The 21,760-nt window shown below is 41.6% G+C and overlaps 1 protein-coding gene and 1 pseudogene across 3 annotated transcripts in view; one reads left to right on the top strand and one right to left on the bottom strand.

Annotated features, from left to right (window-relative positions):
• The window catches only part of LOC146706848 (UDP-sugar transporter protein SLC35A5-like), a 63,527-nt gene extending 54,198 nt beyond the window's left edge, over positions 1-9,329 (bottom strand). Inside the window, exons 1-2 of one of the 3 annotated variants that reach the window (XR_014920690.1) lie at positions 468-9,329; positions 116-247 (exon numbers count right to left, since the gene is read on the bottom strand). The gene's annotated coding sequence lies outside the window, so the exon portion shown is untranslated. Of the gene's footprint in view, positions 1-115 lie in introns of all 3 variants that reach the window. The other 2 variants (XM_085458134.1, XR_014920691.1) reach the window with 2 other exon arrangements.
• A 7,718-nt stretch (positions 9,330-17,047) lies between these two features.
• Positions 17,048-20,656, top strand: LOC146706847 (uncharacterized; annotated as a pseudogene).
• The last annotated feature ends 1,104 nt before the right edge of the window (positions 20,657-21,760 follow it).

Raw genomic sequence — 21,760 nt, 5'->3', positions numbered from 1 at the left:
CCTATAAAAGACAGCAGAATTCAGTGTTCTTATTCGCTGAACGGTTGTTGTATAACAGCAAACTTTAGAGGAGTGGCAGTGGAAACAGGCTTGAATTAGCAGTCCATGTTGTTACCTTTTAGGAGAAGATGGAGAAGATGGATTTATTTGAAGGTTCTCCAATCAGGGTTAGTGGATCAAGCTGGAACCAGGGAGGTTGTTGCAGCTCTTCAGGGGTCTCAGTTTCAGAGCAATGACGTTCCATCCACTGTAAATTCATGGAGCACAGGAACACAACAAATCATTAATAAAAAATTAAAAAATGAATAAAAAGATTGCAAAAGGCACTTAGAATCGCCACCATAAATTTGTCTTTGCAGCCGAGGAGTTCTAATTATGGGAAAGAAAAATAAATGCTAGACAAGACATACAAACATGACCACCACACACACACACACACACACACACAGAGAGAGAGAGACACTCACACAAAAGATCAAAAGCTATGGCGACAGCAGCAAGGAAAACCTCCCTTTTAACAGGAAGAAATCTCCAGCACTACCAGGCTCATGAAGGGGCTGCCATATGCTGTGACCGGCTGGGATTCTGTCTGCATATCAGAGATACAAAGTGTTGTATTCATAATACTATTTCCTTTGTAGTATTGTCTTTTCTATTTTACTTGTCATTGTTTTTCTCTCACACTTAGTGTGGTTTATTCCACCTACTTTCTGCTAATCTCCACATCACACTGATCAGATGGCGATGCCTTTCACCCTGGTTTATCTCTGACATCAGCACCAACTATTCTGTTGTTCTTATAATTTTTTCCTACATTGCAACATAACTTTGTATGTCCAATACCCAGATAAGAAATTAATCTAACTATAAATTGTTATCTACAAATTATATTAAGCTGTTACGTTCCTGCGGTTGTTAATTTTTATTTACATGTAGTTAGTGTACTGCTGTCAATAAGTTCATAACCACGTCTGTTTGAAGCTATTTTATTGGAGTATCTACCAGCAAGGATTTGGAAAATCAAAGATCATTTTAACAAGCTGTGATTTCAAAAGAGTTAAACATTGCACTAACACAATTCCTAAAAGCTGTTAATATATTAATTTAATTATATTTAGTTTATTTTTAATTGCATAAAAGATTCCAAACGAGTCGTCTTCCATTCCAAGTAGGGGAGACCGGGGATAGTTGTAACATTTTTGACATTTCTGTCTGTAAATTGAAGCTCTTTTAAGGTAGTGGATTCAAAATGTAATGCAAAGTATTTACATGTCTCTGCTATTAAATAGTGCAGCTATTTTCTCTGCAGCACAATTACCCATTGCATGGTATGGCCTCAAACACGAAGAGTGAAATGTTACAATTAACCCCATAGTCTGGGTTAGTTGTAACATATCCTGGGGTAAAATGTAACACAATGAAATAAGGGTACTAACAAAATATTAACATGTAATTGTTGGGTCTAAACTCAGACCCCGCTGTATCCAAGACTTATTCCCATGAAAGAAAAGCAAGGCAACAGTGTTCGATCGATTTCTTGCGCAAGGGAGGCCTCTCGTCTGTGACCAGCACGTTGAAATGACCACACTGGTGGCCTCCTCTCGCCGCCTTTTATTGACAAACTTCAAACAATAGTTTACAAAACACCTCCCCTTGCAACCCCCCTTTGGTTACAAAGACAAGGCACTGTATGTAAATGTATACACTGAGTGTGTGTGTGTGTGTGAGAATGTGTGTGTGTTATGTGAGAATGTGTGTGTGTGTGTGTGTTGGTCAAAGGGTCATAAAACCTAAAAGCAGGAACAACATCCTTGGTCATAAAGAGGGTAGTCTTCCCCCACACCCAATGTATGGTTTACCAAAGATAACACAGTGAAACCATACAAAGGGTAGGAAGCTCTACCAAACATCAAACAGATCTTCAAGTTAGGATGTATCTACAATAAAACCTCCCCCAGCACAGAGTGGCTGGAGAGGTGGTCAGGATCAAAGGAATGGCTTTGATCCTACTGCTTAAACTAAGACTATACAAATTTAAGAAACACAATGGCGACATTCAACAATTAGACTTAACATTTCCCTCCTTTTTGTCATTGTATACTTAAATTTCAACTTATGCACCCTTTGTTTGACAGTGTCAGTGTAGATTTCATTCATGCACAGTAAACTACATCCTATACATAAGCAAATCAGTATCAACAGTTCAAAAACAGGAATTAATATTTTCAAAAGAAGATGCCACCAAGGACCAGACGGTAACCAAGCTATCCAGTCTTGTGGCGGATCTACTCCTGTCGTGCAATTCATTATGTATTTCTTCAAGTACACAACTGAATGTCAAAGGTCAAACAAGAAGAATCATCATTCTCAAAAATCATATGTCTCTACAATCCAACTGTATACAGACATAGGTATTTAAACGCATCAGTTGACTTTATTGTTTGTCCATATGGCTCTCAGCTAACTTCAAAGCTGCAGCCTGGTCAACACCCTTCTTTATGACTCCTATCAACCCCCCAAATCTTTTCACTGTAGGCATCCTGTGGGGGTTAGAGTCAACTGGTGAATTATCTGCATTTACAACTCTTCTCCTGTCCTGTTGTCACCACAGAAAAAGCTTTGTAAAGGAAATTGGATCAAGCTGTTTTGATCTTCTTGGCTCAAAACCTCAAGTGTTCATGATGTAAATGTAGACAAAAGGCTTCTCTGTTTACATCCTTCTTGCAAAAGACAAAAGAATAAGTGATGTTGCCATGTTCCATGGTTAATCTCCAACTTGGGCTAATCCATTGTCCTTCGTACACATAGGCAATTGGCCTGTTTCCAGTTCGTTTAACTGTATAATGTCCTGCAACAAGTCATATTCTTTGAGTCAGACGAGCAGGTCTGTCTCACCAGAGCAGTTCACCTTCCCAGCTACTGGTGAATCAACCTTCCATTCAGGTTCAGAGCAGTTGAAAAGTTGGCAGTGTTCCTGGATGTGTTGCTAAAGCAACCAAACAAACTGTCTCGCTCCAAGTGATGCTATCCGGTTGTGTTCTTAAACTGCCACCAGTAGTTGGTTGAAAACCCATGCGGGTACTGGGTGTGATTTGCTCTGTCCCAATGCGCTCCTGTCATCCCACTCAGGGTCCACAGGCACAAGAAGATGCACAGCACATTCCCAGCCATTCTGATGAGTACCTGTGGCTCAGTTGGTTTCTTCACCGGATTGAGACGAGGGGCCCTGGAGGCTTTCCCCCCCCTTTGTTCCCGGTCTTCCTGCCACTTACTCCGAGCTGGCCTGGATGTGTGTCACCTTCTTGCAGTGCGCTTGATATATCCAAGTGTTCCTTCCGGCAATCTTCACTGCTGTGGTCGTCGTCAGCAGCATCCGATATGGACCTTCCCACCATGGACTGGACCAGCACTTCCTCTCCATGGCCTTATCATCATCCAATCTCCAGACTTCAGGCTCTGCTCCTGCGAAGAAACAAAATCATCTGGCAGATCATTTGTTCTCATGACTACTTTACTTTTAAACATTTTCAAGCATCTAATCTGCTAATATGCTCTCTCTTCTGCTTTTCTATCATCACTACAGAAGACTGGAACTCTAACTCTAACTCTAAATCCTCTAACATGTGTAATCTCAAAGAGTCAGACCATTCTCTGTTGGAGTAATCCTCGTGTACTTATTCTATACAGTCTAACCATGTCCTGCCTGTCTTCCTAAATCCTAACTTTACTGTTCCATTAGTTCTCTCTGCAAAAAAGTTTTTTTTTAAAAGTATTTAATAATCCTAGAGTGAGTATAACGACTGCTCATCTCCCTCCTGTTTGAGACATGGTATAGCCAATGGCTCAAAATAGCAGCAGTCTTATACAAATTATTAGGCAGTACTGGTGTATCACACAGATAAAAAATCATCCTGCAAGCTTGCTCCCTCTGTAAGTCACAACTATTGTCCTGCAGTAGGTGAGTGGGCCTGCATGTCTGCTAATGCTGTACTGATAAAAGGTTAACACCATGTTTAACTAAAGCTGCCTCTTTTGCGATCTTATCTGCAAAAACTTTCCCTAATGCAACCGGATCTTTCCCTCACATGTGTGCTGCACATTTACAAACGGCAATTCCACTGGTTAATAACGCTGCCTCCAGCAGATTTTGCAAGAGTTTGGTGTGTTCTGCAGGTTTCCCTGTTGAGGTTGTCATACCTCGTCTCACTCACTGCACTACAAAGAAATGTACAGTAGCAAATGTATACTGCCTATCACTGTATATTGTCTCTCTACAGCTTTACACGCTTCCGTTAAAGCTAGCATCTCTGCTGCTCAAGCAAATATGAAACATGCTAGTTGTCCTACATAGATAACTCTCTCTCACTGTCTGCTACAGTAAAACGTGTTCTAGTCTGTCCCTCTGCTGTTGTAAAACTCAAATCATCAACAAACCAAACCTTTCCCTCAACGAGTGGCACATCTATTAAGTCATTCCTCAGCTTACACGTCTTCTCCTCGCGCTCTCTACACTCATGAGAAGTGCCCTCCTCCGTTGGCAAAAAGGGTTGGACAGATTCAGAATTCTGCACCACTTTATGGTAATATGTGTGGTTGTGAGAGTAACAGTAACATTAAAGACAAGTGTCTTGTAGGTGACAGAAATGTAAGTTTAGTCTGCAGTAGTAGACATCTACCTCGTGTGGAACTAACAATTGCAAAAGGTGAAATAAACTATTGAAACATTGTACAGCTTAAGCTGCTGCACATACTGATCTCACGCATGGAGGTAAAGCACGAGCAACTAGAGCTAATCTTTTAGGATAGTAAGTTACTGGCTTCACTTGTGGAAAAAGTGCTGTTAGTTATTTTACAGTCACCTTGCATTTGTGCTGTTCACAGAACCACAAGTCCATCGCTGGACCTCCTCTGCGCTGTCACTTTTTGGAGCTTGGCACGCTCCCTCAGGTTCCATTTTGTGGGCGATCCTCTCAGTCACTCCTTCTCATCATGGCATCTCACGACATCTACAAATTGAAAAAATGACACTCCTCTCGCCACACGGCTTTCGCCATGTGTCAACTCCCCAATGAGACATGTACAAGAGTGTTGCACAGTCTCCCTAAAACAATCTCCAGGGTTTGTCCCTTGGAGCAGCTTCACTCCAAGCTGTAACCCTGTGTAAAAACATTAATCAGCACTTAAATGTTCAGCTTGTTTAGCTCCCAGCTCCTGTATCACAGAAGACAAAGTCTTAAATTTAAAACAACTTCACATTCGCAACCAACTGTAGATCATAAGAGTAATAAAGTATTCAGCATCACAGAGACAAGTATCATTGCAGGTTTATTCTAAACTCATTAAACTCCTACGTTTTCCCATAATTTATTCCAAATTATTTAACATCTCAATGTTATTCCACATTGTAATCAGTGAACTTCACTTATAGGCCATCAAAGCCTCATCTGAACATGGATGCACCACTTGCATAGGTTTAATACTTGTAAATAAACAGCTAATCACACAAATCACTGCAACAATAATAGTAAACATTGTTTAATGTTACTTCTGGACCCCACCTCTTGACGCATGGACACTCTCATGCGTCAACTCACCAAACCTGGATCCCTGCCTTAAAAACTGGCTCCACCAGGAGCCTGCATACTCACCATCATGGCCTGGAAAACAAGATCTGGAAGTAAAATCAAACTTCACACTTATAAACAAGTATATCACAAGGGTAACAAGCATTCAGCATCAGCAAGACAAGTGTCATGTGCAGGTTTTCTCAAATCATTAAATCACTATTGTTACCATAATTCGCCTCAAACATGGATCATCCCATGTGCTCAGTTAACATTAATGTAATCGGTGACTTCCCTTAAGCAAAGTCACTCCACTCATATATTATTATGGGTCCAAAAGTGGCCAGCAAATGAGCCCATAATAAACTATTCCATAAATATCGTAATCTCTTATTTGTTTTACTCATGTCACTTGTCCACTTCTGCTGAATGCTACATGCACTCTTAAAGAAAACAAAACCTGAAATAAAGAAACAAACATCCACCAGTTGTTCTGCTAAAAACCACATCATCAAATCACATGAAAAACTGCAATGCTGTAAGAAAAAATGCAAATGTTAGCGCTGCGCAGGTGTGTACACACTTTCTCACAGTAACTTCTGTGAGTACCACAAGCCCATGAATAACACACCTCTGATAGATTCACAAACATAAAAATGGCATTTAAAAGGTTAAACCATCACACAACCTCAGATGTTGCTATCATCTTTCTGCTCCTGTAACAGAGACACACACAGAGATACATCCACACCTTTGTCAAGCGGGGGTTGACTTCACACAATGGTGTTAAGTCAGTCAGTCAGTTCCCCATTTATTTTAAAATTCTTACTCATTCACTCAGTGATTCCTTCTTTAGCTAATTGTGGAAATTATCGTCGCATCCGTTTCCACGCTCAGCAAAACAACGTCATTTCAAAAAGAAAAATAATTTAGACTGGATTTCCTCGTTGAATCCTTTTGGACAGGAACTTGTTTCCTGATTGTCCCAAATAAGAGCCCATTTTAATTTTGGAGAAGCTCACTTTGCAACAGTTTTCTCGACGACGCTTCGATTCTAATCGTGCAGATCTGCTCAACAGAGATCATCAAACAAAACTTTCAGTGCACCATGAAAGTAACAAAATAAAAGAAAGAAAATAAAAGAAATCAAAGAAAATAATGGAAAGAAAGGCCTTGTTTAAGTCATGACACGTGTTCTTCATGCCAGGGGGATAAATCGTAACAACCCAATTGGCAGGTTCAACTTTAGTAATAAAGACAAATCAAACAGCCAGTTTAATCTCAAACATTCATCCAATCAGCCATACACACAACATACAGCATAACCCTGTTGTCTTAGCACATAATAAGTTTTAGTTCTCATGTAACTAAATGTGTGCCATGGTAAAACTTCTTCACACACCAGAAACTCACAATCAGCTCACTCAACTCACTCATTTAAGACCTCTCATCAGCATTCTGTTTCCTCCTCTATGATGCAACCATCTGTCCTCCTATAATATTCAGTCCACTAGTCTATGTATCACTTTCATCTTACTAGTGACTTGGACAAGATGACAAACAGAATCTCATGCTTAAGATGCTGTCTGGTCTCATGAGTATCATTGTATGTGTATATGCATGTGGGGTTAGTATAGTTAATGCATTTTCAGTATGTTTTTGTGTTCATCTCTCACCACACTTCCATTATTCTCATCACTGCTTAAAACAACACACATCTCTCTCTGTTTTTTTTCTTTAACTGTACTTTTCTCCAAAACAGAAAATAGCATTACAGCTGTTTCAGACTGAGAAACACCAAACACTCTTCGTGCCATCATTCATCCACACAACTATTTTATTTCTTTTTGTCCACTGGGCAGGTGACCTGCAGAATCACGTCTGCCCCAGCTGGATACCTTTCACACACACCATGACGTCAGACACTCTCACACTCGCGGAATTGATCAGGAGAAAAACTTTCTTCATCTTTTCTGTCTCCTCTCTTGCCTAGTCTGTCTTGGACTCAATGCTGCTCCTAATATGCCTCTAATCTCTCCTCCACTTCTACCTCTGCTCTCTCACGCTCTTCTCTGACTCTACTTTCTGCTAACATTCTTGCTCTTCCTAATGCTTTTCTACGGTGTTGTTCTAGAGTAGTTGCAGTGGATTGAGCTGTAGTTTCATCCTCAGGTTTCACAACTACTGCTTGCAATATTGCTCTTTTAACATTCTGTGCTTCTCTCCTCCTCTGAGCCTGCTCCAGCCACAACTTAGCAACTGCTAACTGCAATTCCTTCCTCTGCTTCGCTTTACCTGTTTTACCTGCTACACTTACAGATATTCTTTCTACCAGCATTTTACACTTAACTTCCACTAATGTCCCTTCAAATCCACATTTCTTATACCAACAACCTACATACTGCGTGCTGCCTGGTAAAACTTTCTGCATAAATTTTACATCTCCTTCTAAGGCAGACTTACACATTTTATTCTCCATTACAAGACAACAATCAGCCACACTCACGCAGACCACGTCTGGCCCGCACACACACAACATAGGCCTATCGCTTGCGTCTGCACGCACAGCCTGCGCTCTCTGTTGAAAACTCTCAAACGCCCCATATGGCGGAGAATTCAACCTTCGGACACTCTCCAACGCCCCAAATGGCGGAGATTCCGGACTCTGAACCTAGGTTCTCTCCACGCCCCAAATGGCGGAGAACTCTCTACGCCCCAAACGGCGGAGAAGCCTGCGTCTCTCTCACGCGGCTAGCGCGCTCCCGGACTCACGTTTAACGCACAGCCCGTAGCCGCTCTCTATTGTTTTGGGTCCACGTGCGCTCTCGTGACCAGCGCTCCCCGGGACTCAAACGTTTCACGCAGAATCACGGTGACGCGTTTCTAGGATCCCACATTCATTCACGCGGTTATAGAGACGCTCTCTAAGGCCTTCTGTACTCACTGTTTGTTTACGTTCATGGGAAGAGTCTCTGGATCCCGTCAATCGTCATCCATCCCGAGGGGAGGTCAGGCGCAAACTTCCCGGCCTGGTGGCAAGCCAAAAACACCAGGGCTTTACGTCAATCATCCCAGACGTTGCGGTGGCGTCCTCTCCCTCTCCTCGGTGGATGCAATGTGTTAGGCTCCGGCTCCGAAGGACCAAATAAATGTTGGGTCTAAACTCAGACCCCGCTGTATCCAAGACTTATTCCCATGAAAGAAAAGCAAGGCAACAGTGTTCGATCGATTTCTTGCGCAAGGGAGGCCTCTCGTCTGTGACCAGCACGTTGAAATGACCACACTGGTGGCCTCCTCTCGCCGCCTTTTATTGACAAACTTCAAACAATAGTTTACAAAACACCTCCCCTTGCAACCCCCCTTTGGTTACAAAGACAAGGCACTGTATGTAAATGTATACACTGAGTGTGTGTGTGTGTGTGAGAATGTGTGTGTGTTATGTGAGAATGTGTGTGTGTGTGTGTGTTGGTCAAAGGGTCATAAAACCTAAAAGCAGGAACAACATCCTTGGTCATAAAGAGGGTAGTCTTCCCCCACACCCAATGTATGGTTTACCAAAGATAACACAGTGAAACCATACAAAGGGTAGGAAGCTCTACCAAACATCAAACAGATCTTCAAGTTAGGATGTATCTACAATAAAACCTCCCCCAGCACAGAGTGGCTGGAGAGGTGGTCAGGATCAAAGGAATGGCTTTGATCCTACTGCTTAAACTAAGACTATACAAATTTAAGAAACACAATGGCGACATTCAACAATTAGACTTAACAGTAATCTTTGTTTATTCAATACATGAATGCACTTACATCCATTTATGTAGCTGTGTGTGTGTGTGTGACAGAATGCAGAAATCTAGCTTTTGAATATATTCCAACCCCCCCAAAAAAGACAAATTATGGAATTTTCTGCAACTGAATATTTCATTCATTTTGGTTGGTCTTCCTTGAGTTTGGCCTCATTGGCTCAGTGGGCATCTTGCACCAATTTTGAACATAACAATGAAGCTGAAAAAATGTAGTTGTTCACCAGCATCGCAATTCCATTACTTTTTATCATGGCTTACCTTGGTGTGGTTTGCAAAGTGCTTCAGAAAGATGAGGAAATCTGTTCCTTGCACCCATCCTGATTTATTTCCACAACCAGTACTTCCTACTGGTCTGACACAGTGGTCTGCATAATGTATGTGTGGGAACACAAACAGTGGGGGAATTGTGTTGCCAATGGCATTAACCGCATATACAAATCCGACCAGTGAACCTCTCTCTGCTGATATCATTGCCCCAACTTGTTTAATATAAGTTAAAGTAAAAGTGTGGTAAGTTGTAACATCTGCATTATTGTTACAACTAACCCAGACTGTTGCTGTTACAACTGACCCAGACTCCTATAGCCATGAACTAGCTAACATTACAGCCAACGGCTAAAACACTAGCACTAAATAGAACAGAATATATCCCCATAGACATACAAATAACATAATTTAGGTTTGATGAGTTTAACTGCAAAGCAGATAATGCTATTAGAAATTGAAATAAAGTAGAAAAACTTACTTTTTGGCATACAAATTGCTTTTTTTCGTGTTAAATTGTCTGTGTTTGACGAAATGTGCTGATTTTTCACATGTGATAGCAGAACTGAGTTGGGCATGCACAGGATGAGTCACATCATTTGAAACTTAGCCCTGATTGGAGAAATTGGAAGTGTTACAACTGACCCACGTTACAACTATCCCCGGTCTCCCCTACTGGTACCATCAACTATGTTGGTAAATTAGATCATGTGATTGGCTGAAGGATCTGATTCGTCATGAACTTTGGGGGGAGGAGCAATAACGTCAGCGTGTGATGTAGGGCTGGGCAAAACGATTATTTTCCTAATCAATGAATATAGCGATTAATTTTTCGATGCATCGATTAATCTAACGATTCATTTTTCAATCCAATTCGATTTCGATTCGATTCGATTAACGATTTTTTTCCCCATTATTTGACTTGTATAGCAATTTCACATTTATTAATTTATGTATATAAATGAAAAACACAAATTTATTCATTTGAAGACCTTTTAATAAAAAAAAATTGCAAAATAAAGTTGTAGAGGTCGTACAATCAATACAATAGAGATAGCATTTAACAAGAAATGAAATGTGCAAACATATAAAATTAAGGAAAAGTTAACAAAACATTTCAAATAAATAGCAACAATGGTGTCTTTAAACAAACAAAATGTAACATTCACTTTGCTTTCTGCCAAAAAGTGCTCTTCATTCACAAAACAAAATCCACAATAACATTGTACTACAATCTTCTGTTTTTAACAAAAAATTAAATGTTTTGCAAAACAAACAAAGGAAATCATAGCAAAAAAATTAATAATATACAAACAGCAGCAATGGCGTCTTTGAACAAATAATGAAATGACAAGTTACCCCTAAGTAGGACTCTGTGACCAGACTTGTCCAAGCATCAGTGGTAAGGGAGATTTTGGATGTGGCTTGTTTTAGTTCATTCCTTAGTTTCTCCACTGAAGTTTCATACTTTCTCTCCATCATGCTTGTAAAATGACGCCTAGACGGCAGAGTGTAACCTGGTTGGAAAGTGGTCAGCATTTCTTTGAATCCCTCACCCACAGCAAGTGGTCTCTTGTCTTTTAAAATCATAGCTAAGACGCTCTCAGTAAGTACAGCCACCTCCTGGGGGGTGCATGGTGTACTTCTTCTCTGACAGTAGTCCTCCAGACTTTTCTGTTTATTCCTGAAATCATAAATCACACACAGCACACAGATGAATTCGAATAATTACAAAATAATTATATGGAAAGCATAATATCAAAATAATTTGATAAGGATCTGGTTGAGCTAGATAGATAGATACACACACACTGTTATGCCATGTGCTTTCATAGCATAACAGTAAGAGGTTAATAATAATCCCCAATGTTGAACATATGATATGCAGTAATCATGATGGCTGGAAAAGATAACGTTTAAACAGCCATAGCTGATGGCACCTTTACTGGTGCACTGCTTTCTAGTCATTAGATGGCATAACTTTGACCTATAAGATCAAGCTGGAGAAGCATTATGTATAAAAACAGCGTTCAAATAGGATGAAACACATTAAATTTGACAAATCAAGAGTTCCTTGTCATTTTGCTTTTGCAAGCACTTTAACAATGTTGTAACATTGTCCACGACGGCTACGTTTAGCAGGTGGTGCATTATCCTTGTTAATATTTCTCCTGCGGCCAATTCGCTGTCTAACATTTTTGCCTTTCGCCGATTCTGATAATCAGCCTGCGTGCATTCCGACTCATTTTGCCAGCATGGGCCACATACAAAAAAACAATAACAACAGCAGCTGCTATATGTTACTGCTCAGCAGCTTAAATGAGTTTTGCATTTACGGAGGTTGGGTGTTTATCTGTGTCTATGAGTGAGTGTACGTCTACGTGGGGGGGGGGGTCTGGATGAATTAACGGGTAAAAACTAGCGTTAGTAAAAAAGTTGAAAACTTACGGTGGTTTGTCCTTTGCAGAAGCTGCTCCTGGATGCCGTCGTTTGAGGTGCTGGTGCATAGCCGTCGTGCTTTTATGATAGGCCATTTCCACCTCACAAAGCCGGCAAACGACTGAATCACTTCCTTTTCTGTTAAAATATCCCCATACTGTAGAACTGCGTGTTTGGGTGGAGTGATTTAAGTTGACTGCAACTTCCTCACTCATGATTCCGCTACTCGCTGCCGCCATGTCTTTTTTTGAAAGTGACGACGCATCGACGCAGATTTTTTTACGTCGACGTATTTTTTGCGTCGACGTAATCGATTACGTCGACGCGTTGTCCCAGCCCTAGTGTGATGAGAGTACAGCAGACTGGCAAAGATTTGTTTCAAGGTAAGTGCAATCCTAACCACTAATTCTTTCCTTTTGTTATGATCCTAATCCTTAGTCCTTCCAATGATACAATGCAAATAGCTAAACTTCCATAATTTTCATCCCTGTCCCTGGACATTCCAGCTATGTAATATACATCACTAATGCTTCCAACATTGTGCTGATGTCCTCTGTATGCAGTGTGTCTTTGGAAACATGCCACGCTATGTGCACCAAACATCTGAACTGCATTTAATGTTTTTGTTTATATTTTATGTATTTTTAAAAATAATTTCTCTTTCAACACAGTATTGCAAGTCCTTAGTCAAGTGGGCTCCTCACAAGAAGAGGAAAATGGATAGAAGAGTGTGATGGCATCAGCCACACATGGGTAAATCAGTCCATTTGTTCACTTTATTAGTTTGTTTTGCAGTTTTCTTCATTAATATAATTCATTAATCATTTGGTTAAACCTAACATTGGTATTATGAGGCACGCACATAGTAACATTGTGTGGTTTTTCTTAAATGTTTTGTTATAGTAATTATGTTTCTCTTTCTTTGAGTTACCTGGGTTTGGGCGGTGGCTGTTTCCTGTCTGGGCAAAAGGCGTGGCTGAGGACTCTGGGAACAAAATGCCTGCTCAGCAGGACCAACCATGGGCTTACCAGGAGGAGGGGTGTTTTAGGTTTAGTTCGGTTATTCTGTGCTTAGTTAATATTAGTGTGCGTTTTTGTTTCCCCCCTATTGTGTGTAAATGGTTTGGCCAAATCATTATAAAAGCTACCCTCATGTGTCTTTGTAATTAGGTCAGTTTGTCAGTTAAGTTGTGTCTCACTTTGTTTTGTTTAAATTTCTGGAAATTACTTTTCGTAGAGTTATATTTAGTTGACCTCTTTTATGGGCCTGCAAAGTATGTTTTTGAATTTTGTTAATTTTGGACTTTTTGAGGGTTAAAGTAAAGAAAACCCTTTTTGAAGATAGTTTTTGCCTGTGTCCTCTATGTTTTAGCTGCTTGGTCCCTCACAAGAGCGAGGACTCCAATTCCTGAGGACTCTGTGAAAAGCAATAAACCACCACTGGTGGAAAAAGATGACCTGGAGTCACAGGATGAAACTAGGAAGTTGGAGATTTCTGAAGCCGTTAAAGAGCCTAGAGTTGGATGTCTCGAGACCGGTCTTGGTCTCGAGACCGGTCTCGAGACCACGTAAAAGTGGTCTTGGTCTCGTCTTGGTCTCGACGGACTTTTGTCTTGGTCTTGCTGTTTCGGTCCTGCGTTCTCAAATCGACATAGTGTTCGGGAGATTTGGAGTCAACCATCAGCGGAGCGGGGGGGGGGTGGCTTACTGGGCTTAAGCCCGGGTCATTTTTTCAGAAGCATGGGATCTTTTGGAGTGTAATTTTTTAGTTAGATGCCTGACTGACAACTGTATAAAACAAAAACAACACACGAAGCACAGAGCGCACCGTCGTAAATTCCCCCTAATTTTGGTATGATCCGAGCTCAGGCACTAGGTGACTGAGCACAGCACCCATGTGAGCAAGGGGGGAGAAGCTGCTGCCTGCAAGTTTGCTGCAGACAGAGGAGAGCTTAAGTTTGACCAGGTACCAAAGCAAATCATTCGTACTGAACTAATAATGTAAATATGACGGTGTATCACAAAAGATTGATATCAAACTGATCACTTGGTTGCGTTACTTGCTCTTCGGGTGAATCAACAAATGGATAAATGAAAAGCCGAACAGCAATGCTGATTTTTTTAGAGAGTCTTAGCTTACATTTCATATTTTTAGTTGTTACCCTCCATGGCTAAACAAACTCTCTAAATCGGTTTCAATTGTGTACCGATGAACACAACAATGGACATAAGGAGCTTCTTTCAAAGAAAAAACTCAGGTAGATGTTATTTTATATATTATGCTTTGGATGTTGTTTAGTATATCTATGCAAAACAAGAGGAATTTCAATACACAGCAGTATATTCACAGCTGAAACCAGATATTTACATACACTTTATGGAGAAAACATAAACTTTTTTTACTGTTAAACATCAATTTAGAGTAAACTTTTGTTTTAGATAAATAAATGTTGAAATATCTTTTGAATTAGTTAAATGTCAGAATAAAAAGAGGGAGCTGTCTATTTTAATCACTTTGATCAAATGTAGGAGCACATGTACACTAAGTTTATTGTTAATTAATAAGAAAACTCCAGACGATTCAATTCTGAGCTGAAGAAGCTTCTGATAGGTTCGTAGAGTCCATGTGAGTAAATTGGTGGCACAGCTGTGGATGCATATAAGGCAAAACACAGAGCCTGTTTCTGTGACATGGGAAAATCAAGAGATGTCAACCAAAACACCAGGAAAAGAACTGTGGAGCTCCATAAGTGTGGCTCAGTTTGAATACAATTTGGTGCCATTTGCAATTAAGAAATACAGATAGTTTCTCTCTTTACTCTCAAAGTTAACAAATATGTTTTTTATATTTATCAATCTAAAAAAATAAACATTTTGTCTGATTTGATGTTACAATTAAAAAAGTGTTTGTGTTTTTATCTGAAGAGTACATAAATATCTGGTTTCAACTGTATATTTGATGATGTTGGTGTTTGGCTTGATTGTCAGCACAAAGAGGGAGAGAGAGGAGCAGAGAGGGAGAGAGAGGAGCAGAGAGGGAGAGAGAGAATGACGACAGAACAGAGATGGAACAAGAGCAGGTGAGACACACATGTTAGTCAAATGGTTGTTTGCCAAAACTCATCAGAACATGTACCTAGTGTTTCTTTTTAGATACCATTTGTTCCTTTTCAAATTCTACATTTATTAATAATTATATAAACTTTCTCAATCTAAATAGTGGACTTTGGTAGAATTAAAAAATAACTGTAGTGCAGGTCTATGATGATTTTTAGTGCTACTATCATCTAGTTCTGATTCTGGTTCTGTCTTGGTTACTGTTGTAGTCCTGTTTTAATTCCGGATCAGTTCTGGGTCTGGTTGAATTGGGGTTTAGTCCCTGTGTCTTGATACAGGCCCGACTTTGTTCTGCCTTGCTGCTTAATTAAAAAACTAGTTTAAGGTGTCCTGCATATGTATATAGAATAGCATCTGGCTGCAGTTTAAAGACTTTTTTGGTCTCGGTCTCGTCTCAACTTGGTCTTGGTCTTGGTCTCGATACCCTCTGGTCTTGGTCTCGGTCTTGGTCTCGATACCCTCTGGTCTTGGTCTTGTCTTGGTCTCGGATTAGGCGGTCTTGACTACAAGTCTAAAAGAGCCTCAGTCCAGCAATGATGGTGTGCCAGTGAATGTAAGTTAACAGAGTAACACAGCCAACAACAAGTGAAATATCAGATGAAAGTTACTGCAACAAATACTAAGAATCTCCTCTCTGCATTTGTCTTTGCAGGCAGACGGTGTTACTGATGGGAAAGGAAAATGACTGCCAATAAAGACACACAAACATAGCTACACACACACAAGCATGCATGCACCTGCACACATATGTTCATATGCAACAATATTCAGATAAAGTTCAATAAAGTTCTTGTTGTTCAATGGCAAAATCCTGTGGGTCATTTTGACCCAGTGTTTTGTGTTTCCTTTTGGTATCACCTTGTGTTTTGTGCAGTGTTGGGGAGTAACGGAATACATGTACCGCCATTACGTATTTAAAATACAAAATATGAGTAACTGTTGGAGCAGCCTTTCAACGCCTCTCTCTGTCTCTCGCAAGCAAAGTTGACCCAGACAACAAAGTAAAGCTAGTTTTTAGCTACGAGCCCGACATGGAACCGTATTAGTCAGAGGTCCCTTTACTACAGTTCGGAGCCGCGGACCTTCAGTAACAGTAATAAATCACAGCAATAGTACATTCACATAGTTGTAAACAGCATGATAATATATTAAGTAATCCAAAGTATTCAGAATACGTTACTCTCATTGAGTAACGGAATACGTTACAGAATACATTTTGGGGCATGTAATCTGTATTCTGTAATGGAATACATTTTAAAAGTAACCTTCTCAACACTGGTTTTGTGTTAATTCTGATTTTGGTATTAGTTCTTAGGGTTTGGTTCTTGTGCTTAGTGTTTGAGTGTTTTTATCAGCCTTACCTGTGTCGGTCCTCTATGTTCATTCACTATGTTCCTCTGCGTCTCTCTGTCCAGTCTTCCTCATCTGCCATCTCTGAGTTTCTCCCACTGACCTTATGTTCCAGGTTTGTTTGTCCTCCCCATTTTTTTCATGTTGTCATGGTGAGCGTATACAGCGTGTCTTTTTTTCTTCTTCTGTGTATTCCAACAGAAACAATGTAAGAGTAACACTGTTTTGTCAAATATTTATGTTTCAATCTCAGCTCAGCCAGCTGTTCCAGTTCCACTGGCTGGTTATGAGCACGACCTCAGCAGCTGGAATTGTTCTCCGCACCAGAAGCTGTGGATGAAGACTGAGCTTCAGGACCTTGGACTGTGGCCTGGGTCTCGACCAGTGCGTCACGCAGTGAATGCAGTTTCACTCTGGCGTCTCCCTCCACAGCCTGTGATCATAGATACAGTGGCTGACCTTCTATCCCCAAATTTCTTCCAGCTCCACCCCTTCTTTATTTGGAAACCTGAGAGTGCTATCATGGTCAGGTTAAGAAACAATTATATCTTGCCATGTCTCCATGGTTGCTTTCGTTCACAAGTGGTCTCTGCTGGTGTGGGCAGGACACGTGTAATTGTTGGCACCAGTGGTCAGTATTACATCCCGTCCTCACGACTCTGCTGCAGGGCTTGTCGCAGGAACTGGTTTGCTGACAATCCACGATGGCTGGAGAAACTGCCCAAAAGGTTTACCAACCTTCTCCCTGCTTTTCTTACATACAAAAAGGCCATCTGCAAGTCTGTTATGGATGAGCTCAGGAGGACTGGCAAATCTCCAACAGACATGGCAAACCAAATAAATGAACTCATGCACCTCAAGTACGAGCGAGCTCACCTGACGTACCTCCATGCCACAGGATCGGTCTGGGATTCTGAGGCAGGAGCTCATGCACAGAGGACCATTGGGCAGTTCCTGAGGAAGGAAAATAAGGCACAGGAGTTCAGGTCTTATGAAGACCCACATGCCTGGTGTGGCGTCTCTGTGTCCAGCCATTACCTGACTGACTGCCTGCTCGACGAATTCCGACGTCAACATCCAGCCATATCCAAACGCCTCCAGGGCACTTTTGGCCACATTTCCAGGTCTGACCACATCAGGAAGGTGGCACGAAAAGTCATGCTGGCATCTGGGGTCATGTCCAGTTATTCCATAATGAATGAAAACTGGCTGATTGTTTCGTGGGTCATGGTTCAGTATGAGACAGAAAGGTCCTTGGAGCCCATGTACCAGGGAATGGCCAAGAGGTACAGTGATGCAGGAGTGGAAAAGGCCGGCTACCACTGGGTGGACAGGTAAAAACCGTAATCATCGTTGTCATTCAAACTGCTAATCTGTCTGGAAAAACTGAGTTTTTCTTTTTCAGATCAATTTGATGCACACACATAATATTTCATATACTTACATGTGTTTGTATTTCTTACATTTAGGGATTGCTGTGCTCCATTTAAGATCCCAGACTGCATCCCTGTCGAAAATCTATCGTGGGATGCCTGGAAAACCACTCCTGCTGTTGTTGCTGCGGCCACATCTGGACCAGTGGCAAACAGCTGTGCCTCTCGAACCCACTACAACAAGAACATTATTGTAAAACTGGACCTGTTCCACTGCCTGAGGCGATTTTTGCGGGAGTGTACCTCTGAGCATCTTCCTCTGTTCAGCACTTTCTGCCAGCTTCTCTCTGCGGCATTCTCAGTGGTTGATCAGGCAGACCTGAAGAGGCTCCAGGATGCTTATAAGTTCTGTGGCATCCATCCTGCTAATCCCACAAAGCAACACATAAGGGAGCACTGCAGGATCCAAATACCACAACCCACTGAGCTGCTGAACAGAGTGGAAAAGGTCCTGAACCATTTTCACCTGGCCACAGACCCCAACAACGTCCCACTCTTCAAGCCATCCATGCTGAAGACGTGACGCAGTGCACATTCTGCGTGGCTGCCTAAGTGACCCTGAACTCTCAGAGGGTGTAATGTTTAGGTACGGTGGGACTCTTCAGCTTAACCATGTCCCTGGTGAAGGTGCCAAGGTCCCCATCTGGATTCCTGTCCGAGGCACTTCACAGCAGGAGGGTTATCATTTCCACCAGGCCCAGTGGCTCACCGGGACTCACGTTTCCACTGAACTATTCCAGGCCCAGGGCATGACAGGGGTGGCACGATGGAACTACCAAAGACTGGTGGACCTTAAGCAGCCAGGTGTCATGCTACCTTGTGTTTTTGATCCAGCTCTAGTGGTGGAGTTGAATGCAGCCTCCAGAAGAGTGACTGGTCAGGAGAAGTACACTGCACTTCACCTCTCTGACAGAGACACTGGAGAGCAATTTGGGCTTGAATACAGAGAGCCAGGCTGCCGTCCAGTCCCTCTGAACTGGGACAAACACAAAACTCTGAGAAAAGATGAACCAGCTGCCCTTCAGCCCCCATCCTCTGTTCCAAAACCTGTGGCTGCCCAACTTCAGGTTCCAGCAGCGGGACCCTTCTCCAGCCTGGCACCGCTTGGTGTGGCATCCTCCGCACCCAGCACCACCTGTCACCCACCCTTTCTCTGGTGCACTTTTAAAGTAGGAGTTAGCATCAGAAGACACCCAGCAACCTACAAAAACTTACTTTTACTCAATGATCATCTCTCATATGGACTATTGTTTGACGTCCTGGTCACTTGCTTGTCCAACAACACTTAAAACTATTGAAAACATTTATAAAAGAAGTTTAAAACTACTTGACAAAAAACCGACTTCCCACCACCACTGTCATGTGTTAAAAAAACAAATTACTGAACTTCAATAACTTAGTGAAACTTAAAAGAGTGTGTTTAATATATAAAGTCTTATACTCCCTTGCTCCACCACCACTAAAGCAGTTCATTAGGCATAAAGAAAGCTCAGACAGGACCACTCGAGCTACAATCCGAGGAGGCTTGTTTATACCCCACAGACGGACAGCATTTGGGCAGAACGTCCTCTCTGTTAAGGGTGGCCAGCTGTGGAACAGTCTTCCTCAACCCATAAGAGAATGCTCGACATTCAATTTGTTTAAGGCAAAGGTTAAAAACTGGTTATAGACAAATCAAGTGTGTGATCATGTATGAGCTGTATAGTTTTAATGTTTTATTTGGGAACAGAATGGTGTGTGTGTGTAAGTTTGGTGATGGAGTTTTTATTATGAATGAATGATGAATTTTTATGAATTATTATGTCTATTTTTTTATGTTTAAGGACAACAGATGGAAATTAGCCTTTGGCTATAATCTGGCATGTAATTTATTTTTTTACATTTATGTTCATTAACATGCACTGTCCTAAATAAATAACTAAATAAATACAACAGTCATGGGTAAGTTAACATAATGGTATTGTTAAATAATTCCGTGTAATTATTATTATTATTATTATTATTATTATTAATATGTAAGTTATTATTATTAGTTCATTACATGATATATGAGTAACTATTACTATTGTTTCCCAGAAATCTCTGAAGCTCTACCTCTGCCGCTGCGGGCCTCACCAAGGAGTGCTCGCACTGGACCTATAAAAACAGGTGGATGGGTTTTTGTGCTGGACCACACACGCTGGCCATGACCCATGAAAGAGGCAATACATGATCTGTTGCAAAAGTACCATGGGAAGAAGGACATGCTGAAGCTTGTGGATCAAGATCATGCAGACATGGTCCATTGCTCTGCTAATGATCCCAACAGCCTGCTGCATCCCACATCCAAGGCGCACATATCCCGGTATGTGAAGCACTTGGCAAAACTTCTCAACACCAATTCATCTTTGAACATAAGCCCAGAAAAACTTCTGGAGACTCAGCAGCTGTGGCAGTCTTTAACTGAAGGCAGTGAAACAACTAGTGTCCCTGTAGTCACCGTAGAGCCTGCCGTCTTTAACCCGCCTCCTCCTGCCCTGTCTACACCACTGACACAAGTCTCAATAGAGAAGATTGTGGAGGGCATCTTAGAAAGGCAGCAGCAGCAGCAGCAGCAGCCGCAGCAGCAGCAGCAGCAGACTGAGGGGAAAAAAAGGCAGACAAAGACTTGTCTTGCCTGTGGACAGCCCAAGTCTCAATATGAGACAGATGGATCCACCGTCCATTATTTTTACCAGAGAGGGCCTGTGCGCTATTTCTATTGTTCCAACAAGGTGCATCAAACTTATGCTGCTGAGGGAATCACTGACCCTAAAATGCCCTTTGAGGAATTTGCCCAGACAGACTTTTTCCAAAGGGAACTGGATGCTACCAGGAAGAGGTCAGAGGAAAGGATGGAGAAAAAGAGGAAAAGGCCAGAAACCCAACAAACAGGCCGCCTCTACAGGTTCTGCCACATGGATCTGAAACAGGGCCCAAATAGCCCACATGTTCACACAGGCTTCCCTGGAGTGGCAGGGAAATATATCTACTGCCCTTCAAAAGTGCATTCTCTGTACAGGGACAAGGGCATGGCCAAGGAGATGACCTGGAAGGAGTTTCAGGAGTCTCCTTTCTACAAGGCAGAGAGACAAAGATGGGTGGAAGAAAAACGGAAATGGGGGAGAAACTGTTGATCATGAGAGATCATGTGGATATACTGAACATGATTTATTGAGATACAGAAATAAATGTAACTGTTAGGCAGTTAAATTCCAATGACCCATCATAGCAGAAGAAATCTCAGCAGTGACAGGATTTTGCACAAGCCACACCCCAGAGTCAAAATGCTGGTAGTGATGAAGATGGAAGCTGGGACAGGGTTCTGAGTGACCACGGTGAGGAGGAGAAAGGAGAGGAGGCGGGCTGCATAGCTGAGGATCTGAAACGCAGAATGGCAGAAGCAGAAGAGCAACAGATTTAAAGCATGCAGAGTGGAGGCTGGCATGCTCGGTGAAGGCAGGCAAGAGCATAACTGGAATAAAGTAATGATGTCAGTGCTGAGTTTGTGCTGGAAAATGAATAGATATAAACAAGACAAAAGATGAACTTTTCCCGTGTGAATGCCTGCTTCCAGCTTCCTGAGATACCTTCCGTTAGCAACATGAATGTGTGAGACATTGAGGCATGCTAAAAGCCCGTGGCACCAAAGCATTGTACAATAAAATAATGTGAATAATACATAAATATAAATAAAAGATATTCCTTTACACAGTATTGGTACATAATACTCCACAGGCCAAAAACACTATGATATAAATAGAATGAT

This window comes from Copadichromis virginalis, linkage group LG6 (genome assembly GCF_057382275.1).
Source record: "Copadichromis virginalis isolate Kocher_CV1m ecotype Utaka linkage group LG6, C_Virginalis_male_GT1.1, whole genome shotgun sequence".
NCBI lineage: Eukaryota > Metazoa > Chordata > Actinopteri > Cichliformes > Cichlidae > Copadichromis > Copadichromis virginalis.
This window is presented reverse-complemented; position numbering and strand designations above follow the sequence as displayed.